General features: G+C 57.8%; 1 long non-coding RNA gene across 1 annotated transcript; it reads right to left on the bottom strand.

The window, feature by feature from the left end:
* Window positions 1–210: 210 nt before the first annotated feature.
* On the bottom strand, window positions 211–4,812 carry LOC144302897 (uncharacterized). Its single transcript, XR_013369897.1, has 2 exons — window positions 2,894–4,812; window positions 211–2,812 (listed from the first exon to the last, which is right to left on the bottom strand). It is a non-coding gene; the product is annotated as an uncharacterized LOC144302897 (long non-coding RNA).
* Between the last annotated feature and the right edge of the window lie 2,991 nt (window positions 4,813–7,803).

Genomic DNA, 7,803 nt, shown 5'->3' with positions numbered 1-7,803 from the left:
TTTCTCCCCTCCCCCGTTAGTCGTGGTAAAGTAGAAAACCCTAAGAATAATTATGCCAAGGAGTTTAGAGCATTTTTAATTCTGCATGTTGGGACTAGGATGCTTTTTTTTTTTTTTTCTAGCTAGTATTTTTTTCTGTATTTAAAAAATGTTTCAAAATGAAAAATTCCACATTGAATAAAGTGACACAAATAAAGACGACGACACGGGTATTTTTTAAAAAATGTTTTATTTAGTTATTTGAGGGAAAGAGAGAATGAGGGGGGCTAGGGGCAGAGGGAGAAGGGGAAGCAGACTCCCCAATGAGCAGGGATCCTTATACGAGGCTCGATCCCAGGACCCTGGGATCATGACCTGAGCTGAAAGCAGATGCTTAACGGGCTGAGCTACCAAAGACACAGCATTTTGCAAAAGGCACGTTTTGAAGGAAAGTGAATACCCCAGTTCTGGATGTTGACTAAGTCTATGGAAGTGACAGGCGCAGAGGAGCTGGCTAGTGCTGTAGGAACCACCGCAGGAGGCTCAGGAGTCCAAGGCTAACCTGTGAGCAACTGCAGACAGAGCCTGTGGGACTCTTTGATGTAAGACGTGATTATTTCTGCAAAGGTTGGCATGGATAATGGATGGATAGGTGGCTTAGATGACAGATGGATAGATGGATAGGACGGGATCCAGAGGAGCATCCTGGATGGAGGGAGCCAGATGATGAAGAGCAAAAGAATCTTGATTGGAACACTTCTCCCCTCCCTACAGGGGACGAAGGGTTTCTCAATTCCGCATGTATTTATTGGGGTGTCTGGTAGAGATTGGATTTTAAAATAAAGCTGGAGGTGAAGCACTGCCTCTGGGGGCCTGTAGACATTTGAAGCAGTCTAGGAGGGAGATTGGAATTCCCCTTTGGACGTTCTGGGATTGAACGCTTTGTTGAGGCCTTCGGGCAGGGCTGCAAGAACCTGGGCCTTTTTGTCGAGGAATCTCTGACACACGAGTGAAGAGCACCCCGCTCAGAGGCTGCAGCCTGAGATGCCCGGTGTCTAGTTTCGAATGCATCTGTTAAGGTAGGAGAGCCTGGTCCCGTGGAGTTTAGGGTCCCTCTTACATCCTACTCCCCCAGCCAACATCTGGATTTACAAAACTCTTGCTCTGGGTTGTTTGTGTCCTCTCATCTCCTGACGTGCCCCAAGCCAAGGCTGAACCAGGCCCGATGAGGTGTGCGAGCTGCACCCCATTGCCCTCAGACCAGGGTGACTGTGTGTGGACAGGCGTGGGTGGCTCCCATATGCCTTTCCTCACCCTGGAAGCAGTATGATCATTAGGTCTGGGCCCTGCTGCTCAGACCATACCTGTGGGGCCTGGGATCTGTCCCAAAGGAAAAGGATGTGTTGGGCAGGAAAGGACGTAGGCCTTACACCAGGGAGGGGAGCGTCTCCTCCTCTCTCTCTGGGGCCAAAAGGAGCGGAGTGTGAGGTGTGAAGACTCCCAGAGATTCCCGGGGCTCCATTCCCCTCCACACGGAGTCCTGCTCGAGGTGGGCAGACATTGTGAGGTCAGGGCTTTGGACCACGGACCTTAAGGCTGGCAGCTTCTAGCAGCAACTGTCAATCTCCCTGGTGCACATACATTATTCCTAAACCTTCAATAAAATCGTGTTGAAATTCCAGCTTCATCTTAGCTGAGCTGGAGGCTGGAGACAACAGCTTGCATCCAGGGCTGAGACGCCGCCCTCCTGGGGACGTGGGGATGTCGGGTGCAGCAGCCTGGAGAATCAGATTACGGGAAGGCAGGAGGGATCCCTAGGTAGTGGCCGAACAGCTGGGGGTGCTGAGTCAAGGGAAATAACCAGGGTGTCCCATGAACATGCTTGTACTCCAGGGGGAGGCTCAGAAATCCCTGGGGGTGGGGATCCCAGGAAACACCAGCGCCCCACCGCACGTGAGATGGATGCCGGGGTGGCAGTTGGTGGGCTCTTCAAGGAAAGGTGACCTTGGCAACGCAGAGGCCTGGAGGCCTGGGGGTTAGCGTAAGGGCGTGCATCTGTTGGCACTCATTCCGCAGTGGGTGCCTTGCCCCCTCACCTGGCATTTGCGGGTTGCTCTGAAATCCTGAATTTGAAGACACATCCTGCCGTGGCCAAAGGGAGGGCCATGAGCCACTTGCAGCGACCGACAGAGGTGACAAAGATCCCAGGCGCAGGGGTGCCGTGGGTGCCGATCCTGCAGGGCAGGGGAGGGGCCCTCCTGCCTGGGGTCCCACCGCTTATATAAGAGCCTACAGACCACTGTCCCTCCATGGTTTGCAGTTCCTGGTCCCAGCTGGACTTTCCTCTGCCAACATTACTTTTTAGGCAAGGTATACAGGAGTGGTTCTGGGGGCCCTAACGTCCCTGTTCTCCACTTCACCCCTGCAATGAGGCTGGTGGAAAATTGACTTTTAGTCTTTTCTGCCCCAACGCCCCCCACCTTCCACCTCCAACACGTTTTGTTGCTGTTTTCAAATCAAAGTTTACCTTGTTTCTTCTTTTTCTCACCTAATTAATTAATATATGCCCACTGGAGACACTTGATCCCTTTTAATTTGAGAGACATTTCCAGAAGCTTGTTAGGTGTTGCTTTGTCTTTGTGTGGCCTGACCGAGGCGCCCCCCGCCCCCACGCTGCTGGGTCCAAGAGTCTTCAGAGCACCCCTGCGGGGCCTCTGCTGTGGCTGCCCTTCCCCTGGTGCCAGGAGAACAAAGGGAGGCCATGGGGCGCTCCAGTCGCTGGGCCTGGTAGTGGCTGGACGTGGTAGTGGCCTGGTTTAGCAGGAAGAGGGTGCTGTGGAGCCAAGCACCAAACACTTGAAACTCTGCCCCCCACTGCCCGCCCCCACCCCGAGCCACACCTAGAAGGACTCACCTTGGTTGACCTGGTTTGTTGTAAATCCTCTGCTTGGTCCAAGGGTGCCTCACCAGCAAATTCCACCGTAGTATTGAACGTTTATTATGTGCAGGGCCTTCAGGCACCTGGGGAGGGCACCTTAAAAACTTGATCATATTTAATCCTCACAACAGCCCTATAAGAAAGAGATCATAATTCCTATTTTATAGGAGGGAGCAAACAGAGACTTAGAAAGGATACGGAAGTCGTTCAAGGTCCAGATCATCCGGCCGGCAAGGAGAGGAGCTGAGAACCCCAACTCATACCACTAACCCCAAAGTCCAGCACGCCAGGAGCCGCTTCCCTGTGTGGCCCCAGAGCTGGGCTGAGGAAGCGCCTGACTTCTCCTGGGTGAGGGGAAGGTCTCAGCAGCAGGAGGCCCTCTCGCCCTGCCCAGGGTCAGGCTCAGGAACCTGCCATTTTACAGGTGCTGCTCTGGGTTCTGCCGAGAGCCCTAGGCCCGGACCAAGAAGTGGAGGCTTCTCTGCAGGTTAGATCTGACGGGGATGCTGGGGTGCAAGGTATAGCGTGGGGCTTGAAGGCGGGTGGCTCCTCACTCTGAGGGTTTCCGGGTCTGGGCTGGTGACACCAAGCCTGGGAGGGCTATTTGCCAGCTCAGGGACGTCTCCAGGCCTGGGTGCTCCCCACACGTCTTCAGGGTGGGCCGGGGGTCATGCTGAGTCATGTCTCCAGCAAGGAGGAGGGTGCAGGATCACCCCGTCCGTCTACCCTGAGGCTCCTTGTCCGTGGAGCCCAGTAGCAGGAGACCCAGGGTGGGTAGGGAGCGGGGGAGGGGGTGCCCTCTGGGGCATGGGGAAACCAGGGCAGGTCTTGTCAGTCTAAGCTTCCTGTGATGCCCCATGGTCAACAGGACCAGCTTCTTAGAACTAGAAGTACAGATGAAATGAGCCAAAAGAGGAACTTGGAGATCACTTTGTCTGATATCCACGTTCTGGACGAGGGAACTGAGGTTTGAGGGGAGCAGTGACTCATCTAAAGTGGCAAAACCAGTGAAGGGCAGAGGTGAACGGGCTCCTGAGCCCTCCCATAGCTGTGGGCCCCACAAGGCCTTCCCTACAGCGACCCCGGTGCTTTTCCCATCTTATTGCAGACTAAACCCATCCTCCTCCTCTCCCCCCTCCTCCTACATCAAACCATTCCCTTTTGCTGCCAGGTCGCTCATTCCTACTGCCAGGTCTTGGCCCACACTGTCCCTTTGCCTGGCTCTGCAGTGGTTGCTCATCTGTCCCACTGGCTTGCCCATAGAACTCCTCCACATTCTTTGTGACCTGGATCAAATATCACCTCCTCCAGGAAGCCTCCCCTAGTGTCCCCAAATGGAGACTCCCCAGCAGTCTCCCTTCCTTTTTATTGGTGCACCCTTTGTTTGGGCGTTTCTGTGGGGCCACTTATCTGCTTTCTGTCCCTTTATCACAAACTTTACAAAGAGCACACCTTCCTTGGGACGCTGGGAATGAGAAGGGTGACTACTGCAAACCACCCCACCCCCCATTTTGGACATAAGAAATCTAAGACTCAAAGATGTTAGATGATTAAAGAGTTGGGGAGGAGACCCAGGCCTTGGACTCCCACACCATGTGGACAGGAGCCAGCCTGCTTCCTCTGTAGAACCACGTCTGCTGTCTCTGGGAAGGGATCCTCTGGAGTCGTGCAGTGCACAGCCTGTGCCACTGTATTCTTCACCCTTGCCTTTGTGCCTGACTCAGGGCCCCAAGTGAGGCAGACGCTCAATAGCTGTGGGTGGACTCAGCAGAGCCACAACTTGGAGATGGCTTTCTTTCCTTTTCCTTCCCTCCCTGCTTCCTTCCTGAACCTGTTTTTCTCCCCCTCTTACTCCCTGCATTTTCCACTGAATTTTTCATTGGGAAGAAGCACATTTAGAGATGTGAAGCACACACTTTGCAGGGCCTCAGCTTTGATGAATCTTTGATGCCTACGCTGGGGAGGTAGCTGCTGCCTCTGACCGAGAGGGGAGGGAGGGATGGGGAGGGGCCTCTGAGGACCTGATTCCCCCTCCCCTGACCCTGGGTTGCAGCCGGGAGGGGGCACGGGGTTCAAACCTGCCTCTGGCCCCCCCGTGGGCCTAGCTGTGCTCTGCGCTGCCATGAACGCGGCTGGGCATGTTGGGAGGATGGGTGGGAGGAGACAAGAGCCTGTGGGCCTGAGTGGGAGCCGCCCAAGGACGCTGGGGCGAGGCAGCTGGTAGGTAGCGTGCTACCCCGAAACCACGCCCGCTAACCTCAGCATCCCCCACTTCCCCTGGCTTTTCAGAAGGCTCAGGCTTCCTACCAATTTCTAGCCGCGTGGCTTCGGCGGGTCATTAGCCTTTTTGAACCTTAGGTCTTCACCAGTGCGTTGGGGATGCTGCGTCACCTCCTCCTAAGGCCCCTGGAGGGAGGGAGGGACTCACCCCCGTGCTAAGTCAGCACCAAGCCTCCTGCCCTCTGATCCAATCCGCCTCTCGGAGCCTGGCCCGGCAGGTTCCTGCCGCCGCGTGAGAGCCACGCCGTGGGCAGGCCCATGCGGCCCACACAGCCCACGCCGGAGCCTGTCCTCGGACTCTAACGCTGGGGTTCGAGCTCTGACCGACTCGGGGGGAGACACCCTGCCTGAGTCACGGCTTGTGCCCCGTGAGGCCACCACGGGAGCCCGGCCAGAGAGGCCACAGACGAAGGGGATGGTGGCCGGGGACGTTGGCACGCGGGCGGAGCGCCTGCCCTTGGCCCCCGGCCTTGCCTCCTCTACGTGGGCTCTGTCCGGATTCTAGGACCATTACCGGGGGGCAGAGTGGGGAGACGTGTCGGGGCCCTTCCCCGGTCCTGGCTTCACTTGCGCTTCTCTGGTTCACCTTTTGCTTCACTGTGCGCACCCCTCCGGCTGCGCCCCGACCCGGCGCTTCCTCTTGTCCCCGGCGCTTCGCGGTTGGCTGAGGCCGCACGACGTGCCCCGCGAGGCCAGGTGTGCGAGGCCAATCCCTCTGTGTTCCTGGAGTTGCCCCACGGCCCCTTGGGGCATTTCCAGCAGGTGATCGTTGGCTGGGCCTGGGCTCTGGCCTTGCGGACCCCCCATGTCCGTCGCACGGGCCCCACGTGCCAGTGTCCCCCATCCCCGTCTGTGTTCACTTGATGCCCCTCAGGTCCAGCGGGCCTGGAAAACCCTTCTGCCCCGGGGCTGCCGTTCTACGAGGAGCCTCCCGAATGCGGAATGGACTGTGCGGCCTGTTCCCGGGCCGGGATGTCAGGGGACTCCCTGACAAAGCCCCTGGCTCTTCTCCTTCACAGCCTTGGGGTCTGCTTTCGCGGGCTGAGATCTCCCCCTCTAGGGGGTTGGCGAGACACCCAGGAAGTCATCGCCGCTGCCTCTCCCCTCCCCAGGAGTGCTGTTCGTCAGCCACAGCTGAGTGCGAATCACTACACTCAGATGGCTTGCCCCCTCAGCGCCCCGATGAGAAGGGCAGGTCTGGGGGCCTCCAGGAGGGGCCCAGAAGGCCAGGAAAGCAGGGGTCTTCCTCTGGGCCTTCCCTACCTGCGTGACGCAGGGGTGGTCATTCAGCTCCTTCTGGGCCGTGCCCCCAGCCAGCTTGCTGTCCAGACTCCCCTTAAAGGTCAGCGGCACAGCCGGGTGACGCCAACACCTTGGGGCCACCAGCGGGGGTCACCGCTTTGGCAGGAAGGCCAAACCCTAGGGCTGCTCCTGGATTTGGGGGGCAGGCTGGGAGCTAGAAAGTGAAGGGGCCGATGCTTCGTTAGGGATGGAGGGCTCGGGAATTCTTCGGTAGCCAAGCTTGACTTTGGCTTCCAAATCGGGGCCCTCCCAACAGAGGCAGGGGATCCCCTGAGCTGCCCTAGGGTGGGGAGTGCTGGGCAAGCTCTGCCACAGTCCCTTCCCACACCACCGTGGCTCTCGGAGTGGCCCCAAGAGCCCTGGGAAGGCAGCAGGTGCAGTCCAGCCGGGTAGCGCCGGGCAGGCCACGCACAGCCCCTCTTGAGGCCCCGTCTGTGCCGTGAGGGGTGGAAGACAGGTGCCCCCAGGCATAGCCTGACATCTTAGCTCTGCCTCTCCTTCCCCACAGGTGCAGCCTCACCCAGGCTAAGCTAGTGGCGTTTGGGGAGAAGCTCATAGGGGACCCCAGGGACACTTGGGCCTAGGGCCTGAGGAGCAGCTCCTTGGCCTGCCAGCTTCCTGGCTCCTCACAGGAAACTTGCTCACGAGAGAGACTGTATTTGGCTTTATGAGGACAAGCCCACCTCCCCCGAAAGAAGTGACACCTAAGCGGCCGTCACTGACACTAGGATTATTTAAGAGGAGGGACCCCCAGCACACATGTGGGACATTTACGGGAGCCGGGGGGGCCGGGGAGGGAAGGACAGCTAGAAGGCTAAGTTCTCCATCCTAGTGTCTTTGCAGGCAGAGCTTCACTGACACTAAGTTCTTGCACAAACCTGATTCTACTGGAGCTCCCAGTAACTCCGTGGCGGGGGAGCGGGAGGCAGAGCAAAGCCCCTCTCCTGCGTCACAGTTGGGAGCTCTGAGGCTCATCATGGTGACTTGTCCTGACTCTCAGAGCCCAGGTTCAGCAGATCCGGGCCTTGTGGCTGCAAGACACAGCTGGGCCTGCAGACCCAAGTGAGCTTAAGGTGGTTTAGGGGAAGTCACACACAGTTCTGCAGCCACGTGGCCACGTCACGGTCAGCCCCGCCAGGGGTTCAGGGCTCCAGGGGCTGGGCTTTGGGCAACCCCACTCCCCTCGGTTTACAGCAGAAATGACTGAGGCCTAGAGGGGTCTGGGTCCCTGGCAGGGTCACCAGCAAACTGAGCCTAGTCTCCCGACCGTTCTTTCCTTTGGCCCTGGGTTTATCTCCAGAATG

The sequence above is a fragment of the Canis aureus genome, chromosome 32 (genome assembly GCF_053574225.1).
Source record: "Canis aureus isolate CA01 chromosome 32, VMU_Caureus_v.1.0, whole genome shotgun sequence".
NCBI lineage: Eukaryota > Metazoa > Chordata > Mammalia > Carnivora > Canidae > Canis > Canis aureus.
This window is presented reverse-complemented; position numbering and strand designations above follow the sequence as displayed.